The sequence below is a fragment of the Salmo salar genome, chromosome 01 (genome assembly GCF_965601325.2).
Source record: "Salmo salar chromosome 01, fSalSal1, whole genome shotgun sequence".
Lineage (NCBI taxonomy): Eukaryota > Metazoa > Chordata > Actinopteri > Salmoniformes > Salmonidae > Salmo > Salmo salar.
Window position 1 is genome coordinate 95,189,338 of NC_138291.1, and position 13,978 is coordinate 95,203,315.

Below are 13,978 nucleotides of genomic sequence, written 5' to 3' on the forward strand. Positions count from 1 at the left end.
TCATCATGGAAAACATGAAAATAATCATGGCCTGTTGGGAGGGGGGTAGAGTGAGACAGGATGAGAGAGAGAAAAATCCAATTCTTTCTTGGAGGAGGCAAAAACACTTAATGCGGTACATTTGTATTTGTATGGAAGAAGACCGAGGTTATGACTTTGCCCTGAGTACGTTTTAGGACAGTGCCGGTAATCTTCTGCAGCGTTTTCTTTCATATTTCAGCGACAACATAGAAAACAATCTTTTAAAACCCACTGAACCTTTCAAGTGAGTAATCTGTGGAAAGGGCAAGGCCCTGGCCTCCGTATCTGTTCATTCCCTTTGGCTTGGTGAGAAAGAAGAGGGGCAGAGGGTAGGGGGATTCGATCAACCTTCAACGCTCATTGATGTACATTTATCGAGCGTTAAGTGGCAGCCACTATAGAGCTATTAACAGGCTGTATTAACAACCTCCTTTATCAGGGACAGAAAGGCCCTTTAATTGGCTGTCAGGGTAATTTCTCTGTGAAACTCAACTAGTATAAAGGTACAAGGGAGGCAGCAGGGAGGATACAGTCATTGAGGGAGACAGGCAGGACGGGAGGCAGAGATAGGCTGTTTACAAAAGCAACCCACCAATTATAACCTTCGACTGGACGGTCGCTGAGACGGCGGGTAGGACTAGAAATGACTTGAGATGGGTAGGATTAAGAATGATTTGAGACCGGTAGGACTAGAAATGACTTGAGACGGGTAGGACTAGAAATTACTTGAGATGGGTAGGATTAAGAATGATTTGAGACCGGTAGGACTAGGAATGATTTGAGACTGGTAGGACTAGAAATGACTTGAGACGGGTAGGACTAGGAATGACTTGAGACAGGTAGGACTAGGAATGACTTGAGACGGGTAGGACTAGGAATGACTTGAGATGGGTAGGACTAGGAATGACTTGAGACGGGTAGGACTAGAATTTACTCGAGATGGGTAGGACTAGAAATGCCATGAGACGGGTTGGATTAGGAATGACTTGAGACGGGTAGGACTAGGAATGATTGAACCGTTCAAACACTGCACTGATGCAGACAATTGATATAATCGTCATTAAAAAAATGCTAAATTCATCTTCATCCTGCCTCAGAGAAAACCCCAGAACGGGCCTGATGTACATGCCAGGGCTGGGGGAAGTACAGCTGAGAAGGTTCCACCGCTAAACCACCTCAAACAGACCCAGACCCAAGCTGAGCCCCAGGGACAGGGGAAGGGGCAGAGGGAGGCAGGCCTCTCATCAGGGTAGATTGGACTCAGTGGGTCCTGGACGGGCTGGAGGAAGTGGGGACACAGGGTGATGATTTCCAGATTGAAGCAAGAGAGGAAAGTGGATATTCACTACTCAGTTTGGAGGCCTGCAGAAGAAGAGAGAACTGGAGGTGGGTTTTTTTAAGTTCCCCTCACTCTGACATTACCCAAACATCTATTTCCCCCGGGGACTCAATGGTGTTTATGATAAATACTGTATATGATATTGTGAGAATAATTCAAAATGTGAAAACACACATACGTACACACACACACGCACACACACACACAAAAGGAGTGGAGAGCTAACCTTATGAAGATACATGAATTGAGACAGGAGTTAGGACTTAAACACTCCCAGAGACTTGGGGAACCTGACTTCTGTCTTCTTCCACATCTGGTGAAACTCTAATGCCTTGGGACAGAATAACAACCATTAGATGAAGCTGAAATGAACTGATGAGGTAGAAATAGAGGGAGAGAGAAGGTTTTTGCCTCTGACTGTCTCTCACACACACCCCTTAATAACAGCTGGTCTGGCCCCACTTTGACTAAGCATGAGATATTGCCTCATCTGTAAGTTAATGTTTTAAAATCAAATCAAAGTTTATTTGTCGCATACACAGATTGGCAGATGTTAAAGCAGTTACAGCGAAATACTTTTGTTTCTAGCTCACAATACTAATACACACATATTCTCCCCCAAACAAGAACAAACAAGACATTAAGAAATATCAGAACGAGCAATATCAGAGTCAGGGATGTAAATATGTGGTGTGTATAGACAGTGTGGACAATATATAAGTAAGAAAAGGGACGTAGTTATATAGGATGCGCTATGTCCAGAATACGGTATGTACAGCAGTGGTTATATAGGATGAGCTATGTCCAGAATACAGTATGTACAGCAGTGGTAATATAAGATGAGCTATTTTCAGAATACAGTATGTACAGCAGTGGTTATACAGGATGAGCTATGTCCAGAATACAGTATGTACAGCAGTGGTTATATAGGATGAGCTATTTTCAGAATACAGTATGTACAGCAGTGGTAATATAGGATGAGCTATGTCCAGAATACAGTAAGTACAGCAGTGGTTGTATAGGATGTGCTATGTCCAGAATACAGTATGTACAGCAGTGGTTATATAGGATGAGCTATTTTCAGAATACAGTATGTACAGCAGTGGTAATATAGGATGAGCTATGTCCAGAATACAGTAAGTACAGCAGTGGTTGTATAGGATGTGCTATGTCCAGAATACAGTAAGTACAGCAGTGGTTATATAGGATGTGCTTGTCCAGAATACGGTATGTACAGCAGTAGTTATACGGATCAGGTCAGCGCATTAGGGCTCAATGTCGCCCCTAGTGGCCGGTTTCCACGTCATCTCCCTTCGTCTTCAGACATGGATGGATGTCGAATACTGAATCAAATTAGAATAAAGTCGAATATCATGGGTGATCTGGCTGAATTTTTCAGAGATAAAATAAAATGTCAACAGAATAATGTTGAAGGAATTGTAATCTTATCTGATCCTAGCTACAGAAATGATTTCACAACAATAAACAGTATGGTAACATTATTAAAGTGACTAGTTTTCAATGACTCTATGCCTATGGACAGAGTACACACATAAACTTTTTTTTACATTTTGCTGCCTTGAAATTAAATCTAAAAAGGGCTCAAATTAGATGCTTACCACAGTTGTTTCAAGTTGGCTGGATGTCCTTTGGGTGGTGGACCATTCTTGATACACACAGGGAACTGTTGAGCATGAAAACCCCAGCAGTGTTGCAGTTCTTGACACAGACTGGTGCGCATGAAACCTACTACCATACCCTGTTCAAAGGCACAAAAATATTTTGTCTTGCCCATTCACCCTCTGAATCTCATTCAAATCCTTCTTTAACCTGTCCCCTCCCCTTCATCTACACTGATTGAAGTGGATTCAACAGGTGACATCAATAAGGGATCATAGCTTTCACTTGGATTCACTGAATATACATTGTTTTGTCAAAATTGCTGAAGCTCATTACATTTGTTGTTGATCAGTGATGGAGAGTGATATTTAAACCTTGCCTCCTATGTATTATGCAAATTTAAGTCAGGACTGAGACTATGCCACTCAGGAATTATTTTTCTATTCCATTTTTCTATTGTGTAATTGACTGTACGTTTGTTTATCCCATGTGTAACTCTGTGTTGTTGTTTTTATCGCACTGCTTTGTTTTATCTTGGCCAGGTCGCAGTTGTAAATGAGAACTTGTTCTCAACTGGCCTACCTGGTTAAATAAAGGTGAAATACATTTTAAAAAAGGAACATTCAGCTCCTATTGGAAAGCCATTCTGGTGTGTATTTTGCATAAACATTTCTGCAATTGTCCCATAAAAATAAAACCTTATACCAGGGTTAGGTTTTTTGAAAACTTAGGTGTGTTTTCCTCTGACGTTTTACCTGGGCTTTTCTCATTTCATATTGATGTTGATCCTGACAAACTCCCCAGTCCATGCCGGTGACAAGCATACCCATGACATGCTGTCACCACAATCCAAAATTATAGTATTTAGGGTGGGGGGCAAAAATTAAATGGGGTTTTAAAGCTTTTTTTGTAATGGGGTTTTCGAGCTTCTGCTTCTGGTGGGTAAATGCTGCCAGCAATGTTTCAAATAGGCCTAACTTGTATATCACTATCACTAGCTATCACCAGAAAGGACGAGGCGAAGCGAGACGATCTGTCCCGCAAGGTGAGCAGACCTTTTTGCATGGAGGTCTATGAGAGAGTGTGAAATTACATGAGGATTATTTGATCAGAGAGTAATGTTAATGTTATTACAAATGTACCGATATAGATGGCATTTGGCAACTTTGAGAAAAAACTACTGATTTGTGCCTGTTGTTCACACGCGTATCTGCCCTCTCTTTGGCTAGATAGGTCCCACCTGTTCTCCTCTCTTTTCACTGTTAGAGTGGTTAGTTAAACATCTTGTCAATATAATAGATCATCTTTGATATCACTAGCTAACAAGGAAGATATCCGACACAGAGACAGCAGAGAAAGCGAGACACCCCCCAAAAAAATCCTGTTTGCCAGTGAGATGTTTCCCTCTGAGGCACCCCCTCCGCGGGAAGGGGCAATAAGCAGACAAAGGTTGTGTTCCCCTGCTCAGTTGTTGCATGCATTAACTAATGGTTGAGTGCCACGTCATCGACTGTGTCATCGACTGACAGATTGCTTTAACATATGATGTGGTTAGCTGATACTTAATTCAAAAGGCACTAGCACATCTGAGCTATCTTTGTTGCAGGTGCACGGTAACAGTAGAATAAGATGAGAAAAAGAAGAAACCTGCACACTGCTCTTGCTAGTATCACTGCTCTTTATTAAGCTTTACGTATCGGCCTCAAGGCCTTCGTCAGAGCTTGGTTAACTGATACTTAAAATACCTATCCAGGCGTTGTGAGATCTCTCAGTCGTCAGCAACGTCTAAGCTCTGGGAAGCAGCCTATGATTGATTTATCATTTAAACCAAACCAAACCTATGACCATACCCTTACTAGCTTTAAGCACCAGCTGTCAGAGCAGCTCACAGATCACTGCACCTGTACATAGCTCATCTGTAAATAGCCCGTCCAATCTACCTCATCCCCATACTGTATTTTTGTATTTATTTATCTTGCTCCATTGCACCCCAGTATCTCAACCTGCACATTCATCTTCAGCACATCCTACCATTCCAGTGTTAAATTGCTATATTGTAATTACTTTGCCACCGTGGCCTATTTATTGCCTTACCTCTCTTATCCTACCTCATTTGCACATGCTGCATATAGATTTTTCTACTGTATTATTGATTGTATGTTTGTTTATTCCATGTGTAACTCTGTGTTGTTGTATGTGTTGAACTGCTTTGCTTTATCTTGGCCAGGTCGCAGTTGCAAATGAGAACTTGTTCTCAACTAGCCTACCTGGTTAAATAAAGGTGAAATATATATATATATATTTTATTACTGCCCCCCCCCAGTGGGATGAAGTGACATCTCAAAAGACTATAGGCCTACAACACATAAATGTCTCCTAGCCTCCCAGTAATAGACTACTTTCTGTCCCTAACAGTAACACGGAAACTGAAAATATATACAAAAAAAATATAAATGGTTTTATCAAACTGAAAATAAATAAAAACCAGTAAATCAAATAGAAAAACATAAATAAAAGCTAATAAAAAATCACCAAACTGCAATAACCTTGGTGTGTTCTCTCTGCTGTCTCCTGTAGTCCACGATGAGCTCCTTAGTTTTGTTGACGTTGAGGTTATTTTCCTGGCACCATTTGTAGGCTGGCTCTCAACTCCCTGTCCAACTGGTCTACACCTGCTCTGAAGACAGGGCTTGGGTTGCCATCTGTGCCGGCAGCCTTGTAAGAGTTAACACACCTGAATGTCTTACTCACGTCAGACACAAAGATGGAGAGCACACAGTCCTCATGAGCGGCAGAGGCCCACTGTCTTTTACTATTAGGCTAGATACCCTCTGTGTCTCCGTCACACACACATCCAGACTCATGCAGTGGTCTAATGCTAGTCACAATTTAGATTAGATGTTACTCGCTCATATACTAGACTAGGCTACAGTAAACTATTGTCCGGGATGGTTTCTCATCAGATTAGAGATTGAAGTCATCCATCCATCTGTGGAGGATGAGGCTTCTAACAGTGGGAAACAGTAGAATGTCCATCCCTGGTGAGGTGTGTGTGTGTGTGTGTGTGTGTGTGTGTGTGTGTGTGTGTGTGTGTGTGTGTGTGTGTGTGTGTGTGTGTGTGTGTGTGTGTGTGTGTGTGTGTGTGTGTGTGTGTGTGTGTGTGTGTGTGTGTGTGTGTGTGTGTGTGGCTTGATCCCTATGCATTCTACATTATTAATGGACGTCAGTCAGCGTGTCTCTGACCGCACTTAAGTGTCTCTGCAGGGGCTCCTGCAGTAATCACAACACACACAAGCTTGTCTACACTCCACACTGGCCCTAATGAAACACACACACACCCACACCACAGGCTCACTGACTCCTACTGTTAATCTGCTTTCTAGTGTCCTCTACATGTTTATTGTCTGGGTTTGTTCTGTCTTCTATCAGTAACCTGTGATGTCTCAAAACCTTGTTCTGTTTTCTATCAGTAACCTGTGATGTCTCAAAACCTTGTTCTGTCTTCTATCAGTAACCTGTGATGTCTCAAAACCTTGTTCTGTCTTCTATCAGTAACCTGTTATGTCTCATAACCTTGTTCTGTCTTCTATCAGTAACCTGTGATGTTTCAAAACATTGAGGAACTACATTATACAGGTCCTGTACCATGTACCTTTATCTATTTATCCATCACCACAGAGACATACAGCATTCAGCTCACCATCACCACGGAGACATACAGCACTCAGCCCACCATCACCACAGAGACATACAGCACTCAGCCCACCATCACCACAGAGACATACAGCATTCAGCCCACCATCACTACAGAGACATACAGCACTCAGCCCACCATCACCACAGAGACATACAGCATTCAGCCCACCATCACCACAGAGACATACAGCATTCAGCCCACCATCACCACAGAGACATACAGCACTGAGCCCACCATCACCACAGAGACATACAGCATTCAGCCCACCATCACTACAGAGACATACAGCATTCAGCCCACCATCACCACAGAGACATACAGCATTCAGCCAACCATCACTACAGAGACATACAGCATTCAGCCCACCATCACCACAGAGACATACAGCACTCAGCCCACCATCACCACAGAGACATACAGCATTCAGCCCACCATCACCACAGAGACATACAGCCTTCAGCCCACCATCACTACAGAGACATACAGCACTCAGCCCACCATCACCACAGAGACATACAGCATTCAGCCCACCATCACCACAGAGACATAGAGCATTCAGCCCACCATCACCACAGAGACATACAGCACTGAGCCCACCATCACCACAGAGACATACAGCACTGAGTCACCATCACCACAGAGACATACAGCATTCAGCCCACCATCACTACAGAGACATACAGCATTCAGCCCACCATCACTACAGAGACATACAGCACTCAGCCCACCATCACCACAGAGACATACAGCATTCAGCCCACCATCACCACAGAGACATACAGCATTCAGCCCACCATCACCACAGAGACATACAGCACTGAGCCCACCATCACAACAGAGACATACAGCACTGAGCCCACCATCACCACAGAGACATACAGCATTCAGCCCACCATCACTACAGAGACATACAGCATTCAGCCCACCATCACTACAGAGACATACAGCATTCAGCCCACCATCACCACAGAGACATACACTATTCACTGGAGGAGCAGTGTTATATAGACACACACATGCAGTACACATTTACTTATATGCACACGTGCTCACACATTGTGTGCAAGCATATAATATAGTTATCCTAAATACACACAAACACACACACACGGAAAGGAACAGTCATTCTGTTCACACTGGACTGGCAGGTGTATCAACATCCTATCTTGGTACTGTAAGTGCCCACGTTCACCTCTCTGTTCTTCAAACCATTTTTCTCCTAAAGCCTTCTCTTTGTTCTGGCCGCCTGTCACCAACCTATATTTATGTTTCCTCTAACGTCCATCTCTAAAGGCTGATAGGACGACGTCACTTTGCCACCACGTGAAAGGCAGCTGCAAGAAGGGTCTTGCCACTTCCTAGGTCTGAGTGTAACAGAGACGCATCCTTTCAGTGTCAGCCCGCTGAGCCTCATATCAGCAGGCTGCCCCAGGCGGGTACAGTAGCAGTATAGTACACCACACCTTCCAGTACACCTGTCAGAATGACCAACAGACAAACAGCATCCTGTAATGGATCTGGCATGTCAAACAGCCGCAGGCAACACCTGGGCCACAGGGATCCTCAATGCAACAACACTTACCAGGCCCAACACCTGGGCCACAGGGATCCTCAATACAACAACACTTACCAGGCCCAACACCTGGGCCACAGGGATCCTCAGTACAACAACACTTACCAGGCCCATCACCTGGGCCACAGGGATCCCCAATACAACAACACTTACCAGGCCAAACCCCCTGGCCACAGAGATCCTCAATACAACAACACTTACCAGGCCCAACACCTGGGCCACAGGGATCCTCAATACAACAACACTTACCAGGCCCAACACCTGGGCCACAGGGATCCTCAATACAACAACCCTTACCAGGCCCAACACCTGGGCCACAGGGATCCTCAATACAACAACACTTACCAGGCCCAACACCTGTGCCACAAGGATCCTCATGTCAACAACACTTAACAGGACCAACACCTGGGCCACAGGGATCCTCAATACAAGAACACTTACCAGGCCAAACACCTGGGCCACAGAGATCCTCAATACAACAACACTTACCAGGCCCAACACCTGGGCCACAGGGATCCTCAATACAACAACACTTACCAGGCCAAACCCCTGGGCCACAGAGATCCTCAATACAACAACACTTACCAGGCCCAACACCTGGGCCACAGGGATCCTCAATACAACAACACTTACCAGGCCCAACACCTGGGCCACAGGGATCCTCAATACAACAACACTTACCAGGCCCAACACCTGGGCCACAGGGATCCTCAATACAACAACACTTACCAGGCCCAACACCTGGGCCACAGGGATCCTCAATACAACAACACTTACCAGGCCCAACACCTGGGCCACAGGGATCCTCAATACAACAACACTTACCAGGCCCAACACCTGGGCCACAGGGATCCTCAATACAACAACCCTTACCAGGCCCAACACCTGGGCCACAGGGATCCTCAATACAACACCACTTACCAGGCCCAACACCTGGGCCACAGGGATCCTCAATACAACAACATTTACCAGGCCCAACATCTGGGCCACAGGGATCCTCAACACAACAACACTTACCAGGCCCAACACCTGGGCCACAGGGATCCTCAATACAACAACCCTTACCAGGCCAAACCCCTGGGCCACAGAGATCCTCAATACAACAACACTTACTAGGCCCAACACCTGGGCCACAGGGATCCTCAATACAACAACCCTTACCAGGCCCAACACCTGGGCCACAGGGATCCGCAATACAACTACACTTACCAGGCCCAACACCTGGGCCACAGGGATCCTCAGTACAACAACACTTACCAGGCCCATCACCTGGGCCACAGGGATCCCCAATACAACAACACTTACCAGGCCAAACCCCTGGGCCACAGAGATCCTCAATACAACAACACTTACCAGGCCCAACACCTGGGCCACAGGGATCCTCGGTACAGCAACACTTACCAGGCCCAACACCTGGGCCACAGGGATCCTCAATACAACAACACTTACCAGGCCCAACACCTGGGCCACAGGGATCCTCAATACAACAACACTAACCAGGCCCAACACCTGGGCCACAGGGATCCTCAATACAACAACACTTACCAGGCCCAACACCTGGGCCACAGGGATCCTCAATACAACAACACGTACCAGGCCCAACACCTGGGCCACAGGGATCCTCAATACAACAACCCTTACCAGGCCCAACACCTGGGCCACAGGGATCCTCAATACAACAACACTTACCAGGCCCAACACCTGGGCCACAGGGATCCTCAATACAACAACACTTACCAGGCCCAACACCTGGGCCACAGGGATCCTCAGTACAACAACACTTACCAGGCCCAACACCTGGGCCACAGGGATCCTCAATACAATAACACTTACCAGGCCCAACACCTGGGCCACAGGGATCCTCAATACAACAACACTTACCAGGCCAAACCCCCTGGCCACAGAGATCCTCAATACAACAACACTTACCAGGCCCAACACCTGGGCCACAGGGATCCTCAATACAACAACACTTACCAGGCCCAACACCTGGGCCACAGGGATCCTCAATACAACAACCCTTACCAGGCCCAACACCTGGGCCACAGGGATCCTCAAAACAACAACACTTACCAGGCCCAACACCTGTGCCACAAGGATCCTCATGTCAACAACACTTAACAGGACCAACACCTGGGCCACAGGGATCCTCAATACAACAACACTTACCAGGCCAACCCCCCTGGGCCACAGAGATCGTCAATACAACAACACTTACCAGGCCCAACACTTGGGCCACAGGGATCCTCAATACAACAACACTTACCAGGCCCAACACCTGGGCCACAGGGATCCTCAATACAACAACACTTACCAGGCCCAACACCTGGGCCACAGGGATCCTCAATACAGCAACACTTACCAGGCCCAACACCTGGGCCACAGGGATCCTCAATACAACAACACTTACCAGGCCCAACACCTGGGCCACAGGGATCCTCAGTACAACAACACTTACCAGGCCCATCACCTGGGCCACAGGGATCCCCAATACAACAACACTTACCAGGCCAAACCCCTGGGCCACAGAGATCCTCAATACAAAAACACTTACCAGGCCCAACACCTGGGCCACAGGGATCCTCGGTACAGCAACACGTACCAGGCCCAACACCTGGGCCACAGGGATCCTCAATACAACAACACTTACCAGGCCCAACACCTGGGCCACAGGGATCCTCAATACAACAACACTTACCAGGCCCAACACCTGGGCCACAGGGATCCTCAGTACAACAACACTTACCAGGCCCAACACCTGGGCCACAGGGATCCTCAATACAACAACACTTACCAGGCCAAACCCCTGGGCAACAGAGATCCTCAATACAACAACACTTACCAGGCCCAACACCTGGGCCACAGGGATCCTCAATACAATAACACTTACCAGGCCCAACACCTGGGCCACAGGGATCCTCAGTACAACAACACTTACCAGGCCAAACCCCCTGGCCACAGAGATCCTCAATACAACAACACTTACCAGGCCCAACACCTGGGCCACAGGGATCCTCAATACAACAACACTTACCAGGCCCAACACCTGGGCCACAGGGATCCTCAATACAACAACCCTTACCAGGCCCAACAACTGGGCCACAGGGATCCTCAATACAACAACACTTACCAGGCCCAACAGCTGGGCCACAGGGATCCTCAATACAACAACCCATACCAGGCCCAACACATGGGCCACAGGGATCCTCAATACAACACCACTTACCAGGCCCATCACCTGGGCCACATGGATCCTTAATACAAAAACATATACCAGGCCCAACCTCTGGGCCACAGGGATCCTCAATACAACAACACTTACCAGGCCCAACACCTGGGCCACAGGGATCCTCAATACAACAACCCTTACCAGGCCAAACCCCTGGGCCACAGAGATCGTCAATACAACAACACTTACTAGGCCCAACACCTGGGCCACAGGGATCCTCAATACAACAACCCTTACCAGGCCCAACACCTGGGCCACAGGGATCCTCAATACAACAACACTTACCAGGCCCAACACCTGGGCCACAGGGATCCTCAATACAACAACACTTACCAGGCCCAACACCTGGGCCACAGGGATCCTCAGTACAACAACACTTACCAGGCCCAACACCTGGGCCACAGGGATCCTCAATACAACAACACTTACCAGGCCAAACCCCTGGGCAACAGAGATCCTCAATACAACAACACTTACCAGGCCCAACACCTGGGCCACAGGTTCGTCAATACAATAACACTTACCAGGCCCAACACCTGGGCCACAGGGATCCTCAATACAACAACACTTACCAGGCCAAACCCCCTGGCCACAGAGATCGTCAATACAACAACACTTACCAGGCCCAACACCTGGGCCACAGGGATCCTCAATACAACAACACTTACCAGGCCCAACACCTGGGCCACAGGGATCCTCAATACAACAACACTTACCAGGCCCAACACCTGGGCCACAGGGATCCTCAATACAACAACCCTTACCAGGCCCAACACCTGGGCCACAGGGATCCGCAATACAACTACCACTTACCAGGCCCAACACCTGGGCCACAGGGATCCTCAGTACAACAACACTTACCATGCCCATCACCTGGGCCACAGGGATCCTCAATACAACAACACTTACCAGGCCCAACACCTGGGCCACAGGGATCCTCAATACAACAACCCTTACCAGGCCAAACCCCTGGGCTACAGAGATCCTCAATACAACAACACTTACTAGGCCCAACACCTGGGCCACAGGGATCCTCAATACAACAACCCTTACCAGGCCCAACACCTGGGCCACAGGGATCCTCAATACAACAACACTTACCAGGCCCAACACCTGGGCCACAGGGATCCTCAATACAACAACACTTACCAGGCCCAACACCTGGGCCACAGGGATCCTCAGTACAACAACACTTACTTAGGCTATATGTCCACATAGTTTTTGTTGATACATTGTTAACAAAGTGACTTTTGACACAGTGACTCTCTGCGGTCACTAAAGGATCCCATGGCACTTATCGTAAGAGTACAGTTGTTGACCCCGGTGTCATGGCTAAATTCACAATCTGGCCCTCATACCATCATGGCCACTTAATCATCCCCAGTTTCCAGTTGGTTCATTCATCCCCCTCCTCTCCCCTGTAACTATTCCCCAGGTCGTTGTTGTAAGAATGTGTTCTTAGTCAACTTACCTGATAAAATAAGGTTTAAATAAAAATAAATAATTGTACTTTTCTAAAATGGTAGGAAGGGAGAGATGGTGGGGGTGGGGGTAAAGGGGGGAAAGAGGGGGAAAGAGAATAACTAGAAGAGGGATAAGACCAGGCGTGAGCTGGGGTGAGGCCAGCGGAGGCAAAGTATAATTGAATGATCTTGTAGATGGCAAACTGGATACGGTGTCACTCATAATGCCCCTTAACCCTGCATGGCTTAATCAGTCATTACCTTGTGTAAACTACCTGGTGTAGCATTACCCCTCCCCCTCAGGTGTGCCAGCTAATCTCCTCCTGAGCTGATAAAATGATAAGATTGACTTTCTCTCCTCCTGTCAGATAAACAGGTCGGCTAACCTGTTTCTCTGACAGCTGTGGACCAGTCAGTCTCAGCATGTTTGACATCTGTCAGACAGAAAGGGGCACTGGAAGGGTAGAGGAGTAGATGGGTAGAGAGGCCTCCAAATTTAAAGAGGCTTTTAGTGAATGGGGAGGACACTGTCTGTATGGATGGCTGCTTGGCTGGTGAGGGGATTAGCAGAGAGCAGGTATCGTTTAGCCTGTTTGCTCCTAGAGAGCAAGAAGCTAGTTCTTCCAAGAAGAGGCTGAACATAACACATTTGACTCATTGGATATGACTCACCCTGTCTCTCTCTTCACTCCTTCACAGCCCCACTATTACTGTTGTTCACTCTCCTTCACTCTCCATCAATTTAAATGGAAATGCTACAATTGAAAATCCCAGTATTAATGGTAGACACCCCCAAGCCCCTCTTTCTTTACCAAAGGACGCAGAAATACCTCCAAGCAAGCAATTGAGGTGGGCTTGCCTTGCGTGTGAGGGAGGCAATCCATCCTCCTTACAGCCATTTGTATGGATAGTGGCTCCATGTTGAGTTTTAAAAGGATAGCGGGGCCAGTGGCCTAAATTATTGATGGCCCCCCTGCAGCCCCATGGCTGTGTTCCAACCATTGTGACAAGACTGTTTGGATATTGTGCAATTGCT